The following is a 15889-nucleotide window of genomic DNA, read 5'->3' as shown; positions in this document are numbered from 1 at the left end:
AGACTTTATTTTTTTGGGCTCCAAGATCACTGCAGATGGTGACTGCAGCCATGAAATTAAAAGATGCTTACTCCTTGGAAGAAAAGTTATAATCACCCTAGATAGCATATTGAAAAGCAGAGACATTACTTTGCCAACAAAGGTCCATCTAGTCAAGGCTATGGTTTTTCCAGTGGTCATGTATGGATGTGAGAGTTGGACTGTGAAGAAAGCTGAGTGCCGAAGAATTGATGCTTTTGAACTGTGGTGTTGGAGAAGACTCTTGAGAGTCCCTTGGACTGCAAGGAGATTCAACCAGTCCATTCTGAAGGAGATCAGCCCTGGGATTTCTTTGGAAGGAATGATGCTAAAGCTGAAACTCCAGTACTTTGGCCCCCTCATGCGAAGAGTTGACTCAATGGAAAAGACTCTGATGTTGGGAGGGATTAGGGGCAGGAGGAGAAGGGGACGACAGAGGATGAGATGGCTGGATGGCATCACTGACTCGATGGACGTGAGTATGAGTGAACTCCAGGAGTTGGTGATGGACAGGGAGGCCTGGCGTGCTGCGATTCATGGGGTCGCAAAGAATCAGACACGACTGAGCGACTGAACTGAACTGAACTGATGGGCACCTTATCTTCAACAAAGGAGGCAAGAATATACAATGGAGAAAAGACAATCTCTTTAACAAGTGGTTCTGGGAAAACTGGTCAACCACTTGTAAAAGAATGAAACTAGAACACGTTCTAACACCATACACAAAAATACACTCAACATGGATTAAAGATCTAAATGTAAGACCAGAAACTATAAAATTCCTAGAGGGAAACATAGGCAAAACACTCTCCGACATAAACTACAGCAGGATCCTCTATGACCCACCTCCCAGAATACTGGAAATAAAAGCAAAAATAAACAAATGGGACCTAATTAAAATTAAAAGCTTCTGCACAACAAAGGAAACTATAAGCAAGGTGAAAAGACAGCCTTCAGAATGGGAGAAAATAATAGCAAATGAAGCAACTGACAAAGGATTAATCTCAAAAATATACAAGCAACTCCTGCAGCTCAATTCCAGAAAAATAAATGACCCAATCAAAAAATGGGCCAAAGAACTAAACAGACATTTCTCCAAAGAAGATATAGAGATGGCTAACAAACACATGAAAAGATGCTCAACATCACTCATTATCAGAGAAATGCAAATCAAAACCACAATGAGGTACCATTTCACACCAGTCAGAATGGCTGCTATCCAAAAGTCTACAAGCAATAAACGCTGGAGAGGGTGTGGAGAAAAGGGAACCCTCTTACACTGTTGGTGGGAATGCAAACTAGTACAGCCACTATGGAGAACAGAGTGGAGATTCCTTAAAAAACTGGAAATAGAACTGTCATATGACCCAGCAATCCCACTGCTGGGCATACACACTGAGGAAACCAGAATCGAAAGAGACATGTGTACCCCAATGTTCATCACAGCACTGTTTACAATAGCCAGGACATGGAAGCAACCTAGATGTCCATCAGCAGATGAATGGATAAGAAAGCTGTGGTCCATATACACAATGGAGTATTACTCAGCCATCAAGCCAATTCTTGATGGGAGGGCCACGTCACATTACAAGAGCACAGATGCAGAGGGGGGGAGTGTAAGAGTTCATGTCCATTCTCAGTGTCTTACGCAGTGTCTTAGCTTGTGTGGACTGCGTAACAAAATACCATAGGCTGCATCATTTAAATTTTATTTCTTTTTTCCTTTTTTGGCTTGTGGGATCTTAGTTATCTGACCTGGGATTGAACCTGGGCCCCTTGCTATGGAGGCACAGAGTCCTAACTACTGGACTACCAGGGAATTCCCTGAATGGGGTCATTTAAACAAGAGAAATTTATTTCTCCAAGTTCTGGGGGCTGGGAAGTCCAAGGACAAGGTGCTAAGAGATTTGGTGTCTGACAAGAGTTTGTTCTTGTCTTGTTGACAGCTGTGTCCTCCTTGTGGGCTCACATGGCCTTTCCGCTGTGTGTGCACGTAGAGAGGCAGATTCTTGCCTGGGAAATCCCATGGAACATGGCGGGCTACAGTCTGTTTGTGTGTGTTAGTCGCTTAGTCGTGTCTGACTCTTTGCGACCCCATAGACTATAGTCCTCCAAGGTCCTCTGTTCGTGGAATTCTTCAGGCAAGAAAAGAAAACTGGAGTGGGTTGCTATTTCCTTCTCCAGGGGATCTTCCCAACCCAGGGATTGAACCTGGGTCTCCCATGTTACAGGCAGATTCTTTACCATCTGAGCCACTAGGGAAGCCAAAGAATACTAGAGTGGGTAGCCTATCACTTCTCCAGGGAATCTTCCCAACACAGGAATTTAACTGGGGTCTCCTGCATTGCAGGTGGATTCTTTACCAGCTGAGCTATCAGGGAAGTGTGTGTGTGTGTGTGTGTGTGTGTGTGTGTGTGTATGTGTTTAGTTGTGTTCATCTGTTTGCTATCTCATGGACTATTGCCCCCAAGGCTCCTCTGTCCAGGGGATTTGCAAGTCCACGGGGTTTCAAAAGAATCAGACATGACTTAGCAACTAAACAACAACTATATATATATATTATATATATTCATAAGTATATTCCTTTTCATATTCTTTTCCATTATGGTTTATCCTATTATATTGAATATAGCTCCCTGTGCTATACCGTAGGACTTATTTATCCCTCTATATACAATAGTTTGTACCTGCTGATCCCAAACTCCCAGTCCAACCCTCTTTCCCTGGCAACCACAAGTCTGCTCTCTGTCTGTGAGTCTATTTCTGTTTCATAGATAAGTTCATTTGTATCATATTTTAGATTCCACAAATAAGTGATATCATATGGTATTTGTCTTTTCCTTTCTGACTTCCTTCACTTAGTGTAATAATCTCCGTATGATAATCATCTGTAGAAGTTTATTCTCCGACAGTTTTGGAGGCCAGAAGTATGAAATCGAAGTTTTGGCAGGACCACACGGCCCCCAGAGGCTGTGCGGGAAAACGAATGCTTTGCCTCTTCCAGCTTTCGGAGCCTCCTGGCGTTCTTTCACTTGTGGGTGCCTCAGTCCGATTTCTGCTTCCTCCTTGTCTGCCAGTGGAATTTCCCTCCCTCTCACTCTTTTAAGGACACTTGTCAATAAATTTAGGACCCACCTGGATAATCCAGATGAGCCCTTCCTCTCAAAATCCTTAACTTAATCACATCTTTAGTCATATAAAGTAATATTTACTCTTTAAAAAAAATATGTTTTCTCGTCTTTTTAAAAATTTATTTGTTTTATTTCTGGCTGCGCTGGGTCTTTGTTGCTGCATGTGGGCTTTCTCTATTTGTGGAGAGTGTGGGCGACTCTCTGGTTGCAGTGCATGGGCTCCGCATTGCGGTGGTTTCTCTTGTTGCAGCTTGCGGGCTGTAGGGCATGCCGGCTTCAGTAGTTTTGCGGGACAGGGAAGCCTGGCATGCTTCAGTCCATGGGGTCACAAAGAGCTGGAGGTGACTGAGTGACTAAGCATACATGTATATGTATAAATGATGCGTTTTGCTGTACACCCAAAGCTAACACAACATTGTAAATCAACTATACTCTAATAAAAACCTTAAATAAACAAATGTGTGTTTTAAGTCATGACACTGGGGGTAAATTTGTTGCAAATAGCTTGTCAGACTCCTCTGTCCATGGGATTCTCCAGGCAAGAGTAATGGGTAACCATTCCCTTCTCTGGGTGGTCTTCCCAACTCGGATCGAACCTGGATCTTTCATCTGAGGTTCTGGCTCATACATACACATATATCCATTCTTTTTAAGACTCAAATAAGCCATTACAGAGTACGACATGGAGTTCCCTGTGCTATATAGCAGGTCCTTATTAGTTATCTATTTAATATATAGCAGTGTGTATCAACCCACTCCAGTACTCTTGCCTGGAAAAATCCCATGGACGGAGGAGCCTGGTGGGCTGCAGTCCATGGGGTCTCTGAGTTGGACACGACTGAACGACTTCACTTTCTCTTTTCACTTTCATGCATTGGAGAAGGAAATGGCAACCCACTCCAGTGTTCTTGCCTGGAGAATCCCAGGGACGGGGGACCCTGGTGGGCTGCCGTCTATGGGGTCGCACAGAGTCGGACTTGACTGAAGCGACTTAACAAAAGCAGCAGCAGCAGTGTGCATATGTCTACCCTGACATCCCACTTTATCCCTCCCCCACTTACCCTCTGGGAACCTCTTCAAGCTTATATAACTCTATTTCTGCTTTTTAGATAAATTCACTTTTACCCTCCTTATTTTTAAGATTCCACATGTAAGTCATATCATATGATATTTGTCTTTCTCTATCTGACTTCTTTCACTCAGTATGACAACCTCTAGGTCCATCCATGTCGCTACAGATGGCATTATTTCATCATTTTTTATGGCTGAGTAATATTCTGTTCCGTACGTGTACCACATCTTCTTTCCCATTCCTCTGTTGATGGACACTTAGGTTGCCTCTGTGTCCTGGCTGTTATAAATAGTGCTGCAATGAATATTGGGGTGCATGTACCTTTTCGAATTATGATTAAAACACATATTTATTAGCTCACAGTTTCTCTGGGTCAGGATTCTGGCTTAACTGGATGCCTCTGGCTTGAGGTGTCTTATGCTAAGGCTAGAGTCTCATCTGAAGGCGCTACTGGCAGAAGGGAATCGGATTCTACGTGGTTGTTGTCAAGCCTCTGTCCCATGATAGACCCTGCACATAGTGCTTTCATGGCATGGCAACTGACTTCCTCCACAGTGAGTGATGAGAGACAGAGAGAAAGAGACTCAGATGAAAGCCACAGTCCTTTATCACCTAATCTTGGAAGAGGTAGCTTATCACTTTTACTGTTTTACTTTTTTATTTATAATTTATTAAAATTAATAAATAATTTTATTTACTTATTTATTTATTCTTGGCTTCGCTGGGTCTTTGTTGCTGCATGGGCTTTCCTTTAATTGTGGCAAGTGGGGGCTGCTCTCTAGCTGTGGGGTGTGGGCTTCTCACTGTGGTGGCTTCTCTTTTTTCAGAGCACAGGCTCTAGAGCGTTCGGGCTTCAGTAGCTGTGGGACGTAGGCTGAGTAATTGTAGCTCCTTGGCTCTTGGCTCTGAGCTCCTAGGCTCAATCGTTGCGGCATGTGGACTTAGCTGATCTGAGGCATGTGGGATATTCCCAGACCAGGGATCGAACCCATGTCTCCTGCATTGGCAGGTGGATTCTTTACCACTGAGTCATCAGGGAAGCCCCTGCTGTTTTTTTATTTGTCAGAAGCAAGTCAATAAGTGCAGCCCACACTTAAGGGGGAGGATTATAGTAATAGAAATGAAAAATCATTGAAGACATCTTAGAGGCTGTCTACCATAGTCTCCAAGTTGAATATATAAGACACAGAAAAAATCGAATTACCTTTACAATTAAAAGTGGATTTGTTTGCTAATTTATGATAATAAACCCAAATATCTTAAAACTAATGTTTATGTTCCCAAATCACCAATTAGACTGACATCAAGTGCCTCAGCAGGGTTTTCAGTTAGATGGCATTATCCCCTCCTCCTTTTGTTTTTCTAGATGAAATAGGGCTTGGAGAAGTTAAAATGTTTCTTAAGTAAATACAGACAGTAAGCTAGTATTAAAACCAAGTCTACACAGTTCCACACCTTCAGTTCAGTTCAGTTTAGTTGCTCAGTTGTGTCTGACTCTTTGCAACCCTATGGACTGCAACACACCAGGCTTCCCTGTCCATCACCAGCTCCTGGAGCTTGCTCAAACCCATGTCCCTTGAGTTGGTGATGCCATCCAACCATCTCATCCTCTGTCTTCCCCTTCTCCTGCCTTTAATCTTTCCCAGCATCAGGGTCTTTTCCTATGAGTCAGTTCTTCTCATCAGGTGGCGAAAGTATTGAAGGGAAGCCCCCCAAAAAGTGAAAGTTGCTCAGTCATTTCCGACTCTTTGCGACCTCATGGACTATACAGTCCATGGAATTCTCCAGGCCAGAATACTGGAGTGGGTAGCCTTTCCCTTCTCCAGAGAATCCTCCTGACCCAGGAATCAAGCCAGGTCTCCTGCATTGCAGGTGGATTCTTTTTTTTTTTTTTTCCAGATTGCTACTTCTTCTAAATGAAAATTTATTATTTCATTATTCCTGAGCTTTTATTTATTACAATCCTTGAGATTTGAGATAACTGAAGATAACAATAGTAATCCTTTTATGTGTTACGTACTGTGGAGTCGAAGGATTCCCAAGTGTGCTGCAGACTGCAGGCGGATTCTTTACCAACTGAGCTATCAGGGAAATCAACTTCCCGTGGGCATGGCCAAAACATAAAAATAAATAAAATAACAACAAGAAGAATAAATAACAATGTTTTTCAAAAAAAAAGAACACAAATCTATGAGAGCAAAGATCTTGCTTGCCTTGGTCACAAGAGACAGACTCTGCCTGGCACTCTGTGGGTGCTCCATCAATCTGTGTACAATGCAGGTGATGTAATCAGAAATTTAGGTGAGGAATTATGGTTATTCTGTACTCCAATGACATAGACTTTCAGTCTTTTTCACTAAAGGTGTGGTTAGAGTCCGGAGCCAGGTGGTAGAGGGAATAATCAGGATTTCTCCTATCCTAGGTTCTGAGAAGACTCCTATTTGTATATTGTTCTTGTTCCACACTGACCCGTGGAGTTCAAGTGGCCCTTTCCACACCCTGCCTCCAGCCATCAGTAAAGTGACTCAGTGATTACGTCAAATACAGCTAGAGGGCAGTGGAGTACAGTGTTAAGAGTTTTGGATGAGAAGAGAAGGAAGTGAATTGAAGCCACTCAGTCATGTCCAACTCTTTGTGACCCCATGGACTGTAGCCTACAAGGCTCCTCTGTCCATGGAATTTTCCAGGCAAGAGTACTGGAGTGGGTTGCCATTTCTTTCTCCATTGGATGAGAATGCAGCTTTTAAAATCGTGGCTCTTCCCTTCCAGGTGGGTAGAATGCAGACAGGAGAGGGAATCATTTCAGATCATGATGATGAAGACAACATCCTAGATGGCGGAGGAGCAAGCAGGGACCACTAGCAATATAACACATATAATAACGATGATTAAGAGGTTTTTAGACTCACAGACATACAGAACAGACTTGTGGTTGCCAGCAGGGGTGGGAGGTGGGTGAGGGATGGACTGGGAGTTTGGGATTAGCAGATGCAAACCATTGGATGCGTGTGTGCTGTGTCTGACTCTTTGCCACCCTATGGACTGTAGCCTGCCAGCCTCGTCTGTCCATGGGATTATTCTGGCAGGAATACTGGAATGGATTGCCATTTCCTCCTCCATGGGATCTTCCTGACCCAGGGATCAAACTTGCACCTCCTGGGTCTCCTGCATTGGCAGGTGGATGCTTTACCACTGAGCCACCTTGGAAGCCCAAACTATTGTATATATAGAATGATAAACAACAAGGTCCTGCTGTGTAGCCCAGGAAACTGTATTCAGTGTCCTGTTATAAGCCATAATGGAAAGGAACACGGAAAAAGATGCACATGTATGTATAACTGAATCACTGCTGTATAGCAGAAACTAACACAACACTGTAAATCAACTATACATCAATAAAATAAATAAAAAACAACTTAGGTTTTTGTTTGCTCTTTTTGGAAGGTAGGCCTTTTGTTGTTCAGTCACTCAGTTGTGTCTGACTCATTGTGACCCTATGGACTGCAGCATGCCAGGCTTCCCTGTCCTTCACTATCTCCCGGAGTTTGCTCAGACTCATGTCCATTGAGTTGGTGATGCCATTCAACCATCTCATCTTTTGTTGTCCCCTTCTCCTCATGTCCTCAATCTTTCCCTGAACATAGGCTTCCTGGGTTCAAAAGTGAAGGGAAAGGGCTGCTGCTGCTGCTGCTGCTAAGTCACTTCAGTCGTGTCCGACTCTGTGCAACTCCATAGACGGCAGCCCACCCGGCTCCCCTGTCCCTGGGATTCTCCAGGCAAGAACACTGGAGTGGGTTGCCATTTCCTTCTCCAGTGCATGAAAGTGTAAAGTGAAAGTGAAGTTGCTCAGTTGTGTCCAACTCTTAGCGACCCCATGGACTGCAGCCTACCAGGTTCCTCCATCCATGGGATTTTCCAGGCAAGAGTACTGGAGTGGGGTGCCATTTCCTTCTCCTAGGGAAAGGGCACATCTCTTTAAAGATAACCTAGAGGTGGTGCACATTACTTCCTTATTTTAATTTTAATTTTTTATAAAAATAAAATACATGGCCAGGACTGCAACTGCTAGATCATGTGACAATTCTATATTTAATTTTCTGAGGAACCTCAATATTATTTTCCACAGTGGCTGCCCCAATGTAGACATTCCCACCCACAGTGTAAGAAGGTTCCTTTTTCTCTACACCCTCTCCTGAATTTATCTGTAGAGTTTTTAATGATGGCCATTCTGACCAGCATGAGGTGGTACATCACTGTCATTTCAATTTGCTTTTCTCTAATAATTAGCGATGTTGAGCATCTATTCATGTGTGCACATTACTCCTCACATCCCATTGTATAGAAAACACTGCTGCTAAGGATTTCATATGGCTACACTTCTCTGCCAGAGAGAATGTGAAATGCAGCCTTTCTTCTGGGAGGCCAAGATTCTGTATTATGGACAAAATGAATATTGGGGGATAACTGGCAGTTTTGATCACAAATCCTCAAACCAGCTGAGGTTAAATAATTTGGATAATAGATGGACTGATTTTTTGGTTGGAGAGAGGGACTTCCAAGGTGATTTGGCTCTAAGCCACTGGTCATTAGGCTTAGCATCTTTTCTTGTTTGTAGTTTCACTTTATTTGTTACATTGAAAAGATTTTCAGATCTTATAGCCTGGATCTGACCCTAGTGATGTTCTTTTAGAATGCTCTTTGGCTGGTGTCCTGTACTTATGATTATGCAGAACTAGTTTGTTAACATTATTAAAGATACTGATTTGCCCTCTGCTGTGCTGTGCTTAGTCACTCAGTCATGTCTGACTCTTTGTGACCCCATGGACTGTAGTCGGCCAGGCTCCTCTGTCTTTGGGGATTCTCCAGGTAAGAATACGGGAGTGGGTTGCCTTGCCCTCCTCCAGGGGATCTTCCCAACCCAGGGATTGAACCCAGGTCTCCCACATTGTAGGTGGATTCTTTACCATCTGAGCCACCAGGGAAACCCATGGTTTGCCCTATTAGCATCTTATTGTATTTAGGAGACCATACAGAGGTTTCCCCTCCTAGGAGTCTAAATAGTCAGATGCTCCTTTCTTTCTTGTTTTTCAGTCACTCAATCATGTCTTTCTTTCTACATTTGACTGATTCAGTACTTTGGAACATGCTGTTGATCTCCACCCCTTGTGTTGGCCATTTCATGTGATCACTGTATGATTTTTTGATTGGGGAATTAATCCATTTACATACAGAGCAATTATTCATAGTTGAAGACTTACTAATGCCACCCTAGTCTCACTTTTTGTAGTCTCTTGTTCCTTTCCTCCTCTCTGCTTTCTTTTGTGAATTGGTGATTTTCCATAGTGGCAAGCTTTGATATCCTTCTCCTTATCTTTCGTGAATCTACTGTAGTATTTGCTTTATGTTACCCCAGGAGTTAGGGCTTCCCTGGTTGCTCAGCAGTAGAGAACCGCCTGCAATGCAGGAGCAGCAGGTTCATTCCCTGGGTCGGGAAGAGACTCTGGAGGAGGAAATGGCAACCCACTCCAGCATTCTTGCCTGGAGAATCCCATGGACAGAGGAGCTTGGTGGGCTACAGTTCACAGGGCTGCAAAGAGATAGACATGACTGAAGCAACTTAGCATGCAGCACACACTGTGGGGCTTCTATTAAACTACTTACAGATACACACGGAGAAGGCGATGGCACCCCACTCCAGTACTCCTGCCTGGAAAATCCCATGGATGGAGGAGCTTGGTAGGCTGCAGTCCATGGGGTTGCTGAGGGCCAGACACGACTGAGCAACTTCACTTTCACTTTCATGCATTGGAGAAGGAAATGACAACCCACTCCAGTGTTCTTGCCTGGAGAATCCCAGGGATGGCGGAGCCTGGAGGGCTGCCGTCTATGAGGTCACACATAGTCGGACACAACTGAAGTGACTTAGCAGCATAGATACACAGTCTGCTTCATGCTGATAGAAACTTAACTTTGATTGCATACAAAAAACTATCCTTTTACTTCCTGTATTATGTGCTTGATATCACAATTTACTCTTTTGTCATCATTAATGTATCATTGTAAGTATTATTATTTTTAATATTCTGTCTTTTGCCTTTAAATCTGAATTAAGTGGTTAACACACCATCATATTACAGCATTAGAGTATTCGGAATTGGACTATATACTTACCCACACCAGCGTGTTGAATATTTTCATATTTTTTTGGTGGTCATGTCACCAGTTAGTCCTTTCACTTCAGCTGGAAGAACTTCATTCAGCATTTCTTGTAAGACAGGCTTGTGGTGATGAACTCTTTCAGCTTTATTTCTCTGGGCTAGTCTTCAGTCCCTTTAAAAGACTCTTGCTCCGTGGAAGGAAAGCTATGACAAACTTCAGGAGATTGGAGGGCAGAGTGGAGGACAGAGGATCCTGGTGTGCTTCAGTCCACAGGGTCGCAAGGAGTTGGATACGACTTAGCAACTGAACAACAACAACAAACATATAATACAACACAGAGAATATAGCCAGTGTTTTATAAAAACTACAAAGGGAATATGATCTTTAAAAATCGTGAGTCACTATGTGTACATCTGAAACTTATATAATGTTGTATATAACTATATCTCAGTTTTTGAATTTTTATTTGTTTTTGCTTTTGGCTGTGCTGTTTGCGATGCTGCACAAGGACTTTCTCTAGTTGGGGTGAGTGGGGCGTGGGGGTTGCTTTCCAGTTGCAGTGCACGGGTTTCTCATTGAATGGGGTGTGGGCATGGCTCTTCAGTTGTGATATGCGGCCTTCTCATTGTGGTGGCTTCTCTTGTGGAGTGGGGGCTGTAGAGCTCAGGCTCAGTAGTCGTGGCTTGTGGGCTTAGTTTCTCTGAGGTACGTGGGATCTTAGTTCCCAGACCAGGAACTGAACTTGTGTCCCCTACATTGGCAGACAAATTCTTAACCACTGGACCACCAAGGAAGTCCCATGTACCTCAACTTGTAAAATAAATAAATGATAAATAAAAATAAAGTTTAAAAAAGGGGATGCAGATCCTACTAATTGTATTTCAGACTTCATCAGGAAATGTACCCACAAGCTGCAGGGAATGAGTCACCTATAGATTCTCCTAACCGGTCCACAGGAACCCTCATGCACTTTGCTCCCTAACTACACACTCCTCATCCTGTGACTGATTCCCTGTGTGTGCTCCTGACAGCAGAGGCAAGAGCAAGCTTTGGCAGACATTTAGTGGGCATGCCCAGAAAGCCAGCCCAAAATTTCAGACCAGAGAGAGATCACAAACTTGAGCTTTAGTGTCACCTATGGGAAAGCAAGATGGAGGCTGTCAGCAGGATGTATTGCAGGATAAAGAGAAGGCGTAGCAGCTTAAGAATTCTTCTCTTATGAGAGAACAAGAAGCGTGGATCAGGTGTATGAAAAGATCTGAGAAAGCCTCAGAATCACTAGCAGGGCTGACAGGAGGTATTTCTCTCCCAAAGGTAGACAGTAAACACTGAAGGATGTGACTTCAAATGCAAATACAGAACTACAAGAGTTCAAGAAACATTAAAAGTCAAAGAAACATGACACCATCATCAAAATACCACTATAATTTTACAGTCACCAACCCCAAAGATGTAAAGATCTGCAATTTAGCAAAAAAGAATTCTAAATAGCTTTTTATTAAGAAGTAAATCAGCTATAAGAAGACACATAAGGACAATTCATTAAAATCAGGAAAATAACCCACAAACAAAATGAGAAGCTTAAAAATGAGACAGAAATCACACACACACACACAGAACCATACAGATTCTGAGGCTGAGAAATACAATGAATGAAATTAAAAATGCTGTAAAGAGTACCGACAGAAGAATGGATCAGGCAGAAGGAAGGGTTTATGGGCTAGAAGACAGGAACTTTGAAATTACCCAATCAGAGGAGAACAAAGGAAAAAGAGTGAAGAAAACTTACATGATATATGGCATACTTTCACAAGAAACAACTTGACAATTACTGGTGTTCCAGGAGAATAGAGGAGAACAGGGAAAGATAGCTTACTTAATCAGATAATGGCTGATAACTTCCCCAATTTGAGGAAGGATTTGGATATCCAAGTTCATGAACTCAAAAGTTACTAAGCAAACTCAATGTAAAGAGATCCTCTATAAGACGCCTTGCAATAAAACTGCCAAAAATAAAAAACAAAGAGTGACTCTCAAAAGCAGCAACAGAAAAGAAGCCTGCAAATTACAACGGAAACCCAATGATCTGATGAGTGAATATCTCAGCAGAAACCCTATACGCCAGGAAACAGAGTCATAATACATTCCGAGCCCTGAAAGAAAAATACTGCCAACCAAGAATAGTCTATCTGGCACAGTTACCCGATAGGACTGAAGACTTGTTCAGTCACTAAATTGTGTCTGACTTTTTGCAACCCCATGGACAGCAGCAAGTTAGGCTTCTCTGTTCTCCACTATCTCCCAGAGTTTGCTCAAACTTATGTCCATTGAGTCAGTGATGTTGTCTAACCATCTCATCCTCTGTCACCCCCTTCTCTTTTTGCTTTCAATCTTTCCTAGCATCCGGTCTTTTCCGTGAGTCAGCTCTTTACATCAGGTGGCCAAAGTAGTGGAGCTTAAGCTTCATCAACAGTCCTTCCAATGAATATTCAGGGTTGATTACCTTTAGAATTGACTGGTTTGATTCCTTGTAGTCTAAGGGACTCTCAAGAGTCTTCTCCAGCACCACAATTCAAAAGCATCAGCTCTTCAGCACTCAGTCTTCTTTATAGGCAGTACTAAATACATACACACACACACACACACACACACACACATTACAATGAATTTACTGAGGAATTCTGAATAAGTTCTGTAGATTATATCAGTATCAATATCTTAGTTGTGACATTATATTATAGTTTTTCAAATATAACTATTTGAAGAAATTGGATGAAACCTAGGCAGTTTCTCCTTATATTATATCTAGATACTGCATTTGAGTTTCCATCCCAATTCCAAAGAAGTGTAGTGCTAAAGGACGCCAGTTCAGGTTCGATGCATGATACAGGATGCTCAGAGCTGGTGCACTGGGTTGACCCAGAGGGATGGTAATGGGGAGGGAAGAGGGAGGAGGGTTCAGGATGGGGAACATGTGTATACCTGTGGCAGATTCATGTTGATATATGGCAAAACCAATACAATATTGTAAAGTAATTAGCCTCCAATTAAAATAAATAAATTTATATATAAAAAAAGAATGTTCAAACTATCAGATAACTGTGTTAACTTCCCATTCTAGTAAGGTTATGCTCAAATCCTTCATGCTAGACTTCATGCTAGACTTGAATCGAGAACTTTCAGATTTACAAGCTGGGTTTAGAAAAGGCATAGGAACCAGAGATCAAATTGCCAACATTTGTTGGATCATAGAGAAAGCAAGGGATTTCCAGAAAAACATCTACTTCTGTTTCATTGACTATGCAAAAGGCTTTGACTGTGTGGGTCACAACAAACTGTGTAAAATTCTTCAAGAGATAGGAATACCACACCACCTTACCTGCCTCCTGAGAAACCTGTATGTGGGTCAAAAAGCAACAGTTCGAACCTTACATGGAACAACTGACTGGTTCAAAATTGGGAAAGGAGTACGATAAGGCTGTATATTGTCACCCTGTTTATTTAAGTTTATGCAGAGTACATCATGTGAAATGCTGGGCTGGATGAGTTAAAAGCTGCAATCAAGATTGGTGGGAGAAATATCTACAACCTCAGATATGCAAATGATACCACTCTTCTGGCAGAAAGTGAAGAGGAACTAAAGAACCTCTTGATGAGGGTGAAAGAGAAGAGTTAAAAAGTTGGCTTAAAACTCAACATTAAAAAAACCAAGATTATGGCATCCAGTCCCATCATTACCTCATGGCAAATAGAAGGGAAAAAAGTGGAAGCAGTGACAGATTCTTGTGCTCCAAAATCACTGTGGATGGTGACTTCAGCCATGAAATTAGAAGACACTTGCTTCTTAGAAGAAAGGCTATGACAAACTTCAACAGCATATTAAAAAACAAAGACATCACTTTGTTGACAAAGATCCATATAGTGAAAGCTATTGTCTTTCCAGTAGTCATGTACGGATGGGAGAGTTGCACCATAAAGAAGGCTGAACACCAAAGAACTGATGCTTTCGAACTGTGGTGCTGGAGAAGACTCTTGAGAGTCCCTTGGACAGCAAGGAGATCAAATAAGTCAATCTTAAGGGAAGTCAACCCTGAGTACTCATTGGAAGGACTGATGCTGAAGCTGAAGCTCCAATACCTTGGCCACCTGATATGACGAGCTGACTCACTGAAAAAGACTCTGATGCTGGGAAAGATTGAAAACAAAAGGGCAAGAGGATGGCAGAAGATGTGATGGTTGGATGACATCACCGATTCAATGGACATGAACTTGGGCAAACTCTGGGAGATGGTGAGGGACTGGGGGACCTGGCGGGTTGCAGTCCATGGGGTCGCAAAGATTGGACATGACTTGGTCACTAAACAAAACAACAACAACTGCATATGAATCTGCAATAATCTCACTGAGCATTTCAGTTAAAAGTATAAAGGCTTAGAAAGTTATGGCATGCAAGCTGCAAGTATAAGAAACCTGGAGTATGTGAGAATGAAGTATGAATATTGAGGAGTTTTACCAAGCTTCCCTGGTAGCTCAGATGGTAAAGAATCTGTTTGCAATGGGGGAGACCCAGGTTCGATCCCTGGGTCAGGAAGATCCCCTGGAGAATGGAATGGGTACCCACTCCAGTATTCTTGCCTAGAGAATTCAATGGACAGAGGAGCCTGGCAAGCTACAGTCCATGGGGTTGCAAAGAAGCAGACATGACTGAATGACTACCACAAACATACACACCAGGTATAAAGAGGCCAAATTCATAATTATATAATAAATAATGAAGATTCTAATTGCTAGCACATAAAAGGTTTTCTAATATATTCTGTAAATGAATAAAGAAATCTGAGAAAATGGATCCTGATAGAGCTTACAGTTGCCTTTCTCTTGTATATATATTTCAAGGAATCTAATATTATTATGAATTCTTGGTGTGATTTAAACTGAAGCACAATATTGGTTACCAAAAGGTAGCAATTGCACACATTCTTCTTTGCTTTAATTAAAAACAAAGGATTACATTTTAAAAAATGATTTTAACCTAAATTCAGTACTATACAAGAAGTACTTGTTTTCTGTTCTTCCCAGAAGAAAAAACATCATAGAACAGTTCACTTCTTTTTTTTCTTTATAACATCTTTAATTTCCTCCATTAATGTTTTATAGTTTTTATTTATTATTATTTTATTTTTTAACTTTACAATATTGTATTGGTTTTGCCATATATCAACATGAATCCACCACAGGTATACACGTGTTCCCCATCCTAAACCCTTCCCCCTCCCCGTACCATCCCTCTGGGTCGTCCCAGTGCTCTAGCCCCAAGCATCCAGTATCGTGCATCGAACCTGGACTGGCGACTCTTTTCATATATGATATTATACATGTTTCAATGCCATTCTCCCAAATCTTCCCACCCTCTCCCTCTCCCACAGAGTCCATAAGACTGTTCTATACATCAGTGTCTCTTTTGCTGTCTCGTACACCGGGTTATTGTTACCATCTTTTTAAATTCCAT

This window comes from Bison bison, unplaced genomic scaffold, assembly GCF_000754665.1.
Source record: "Bison bison bison isolate TAMUID 2011002044 unplaced genomic scaffold, Bison_UMD1.0 scf7180017864334, whole genome shotgun sequence".
Lineage (NCBI taxonomy): Eukaryota > Metazoa > Chordata > Mammalia > Artiodactyla > Bovidae > Bison > Bison bison.
This window is presented reverse-complemented; position numbering follows the sequence as displayed.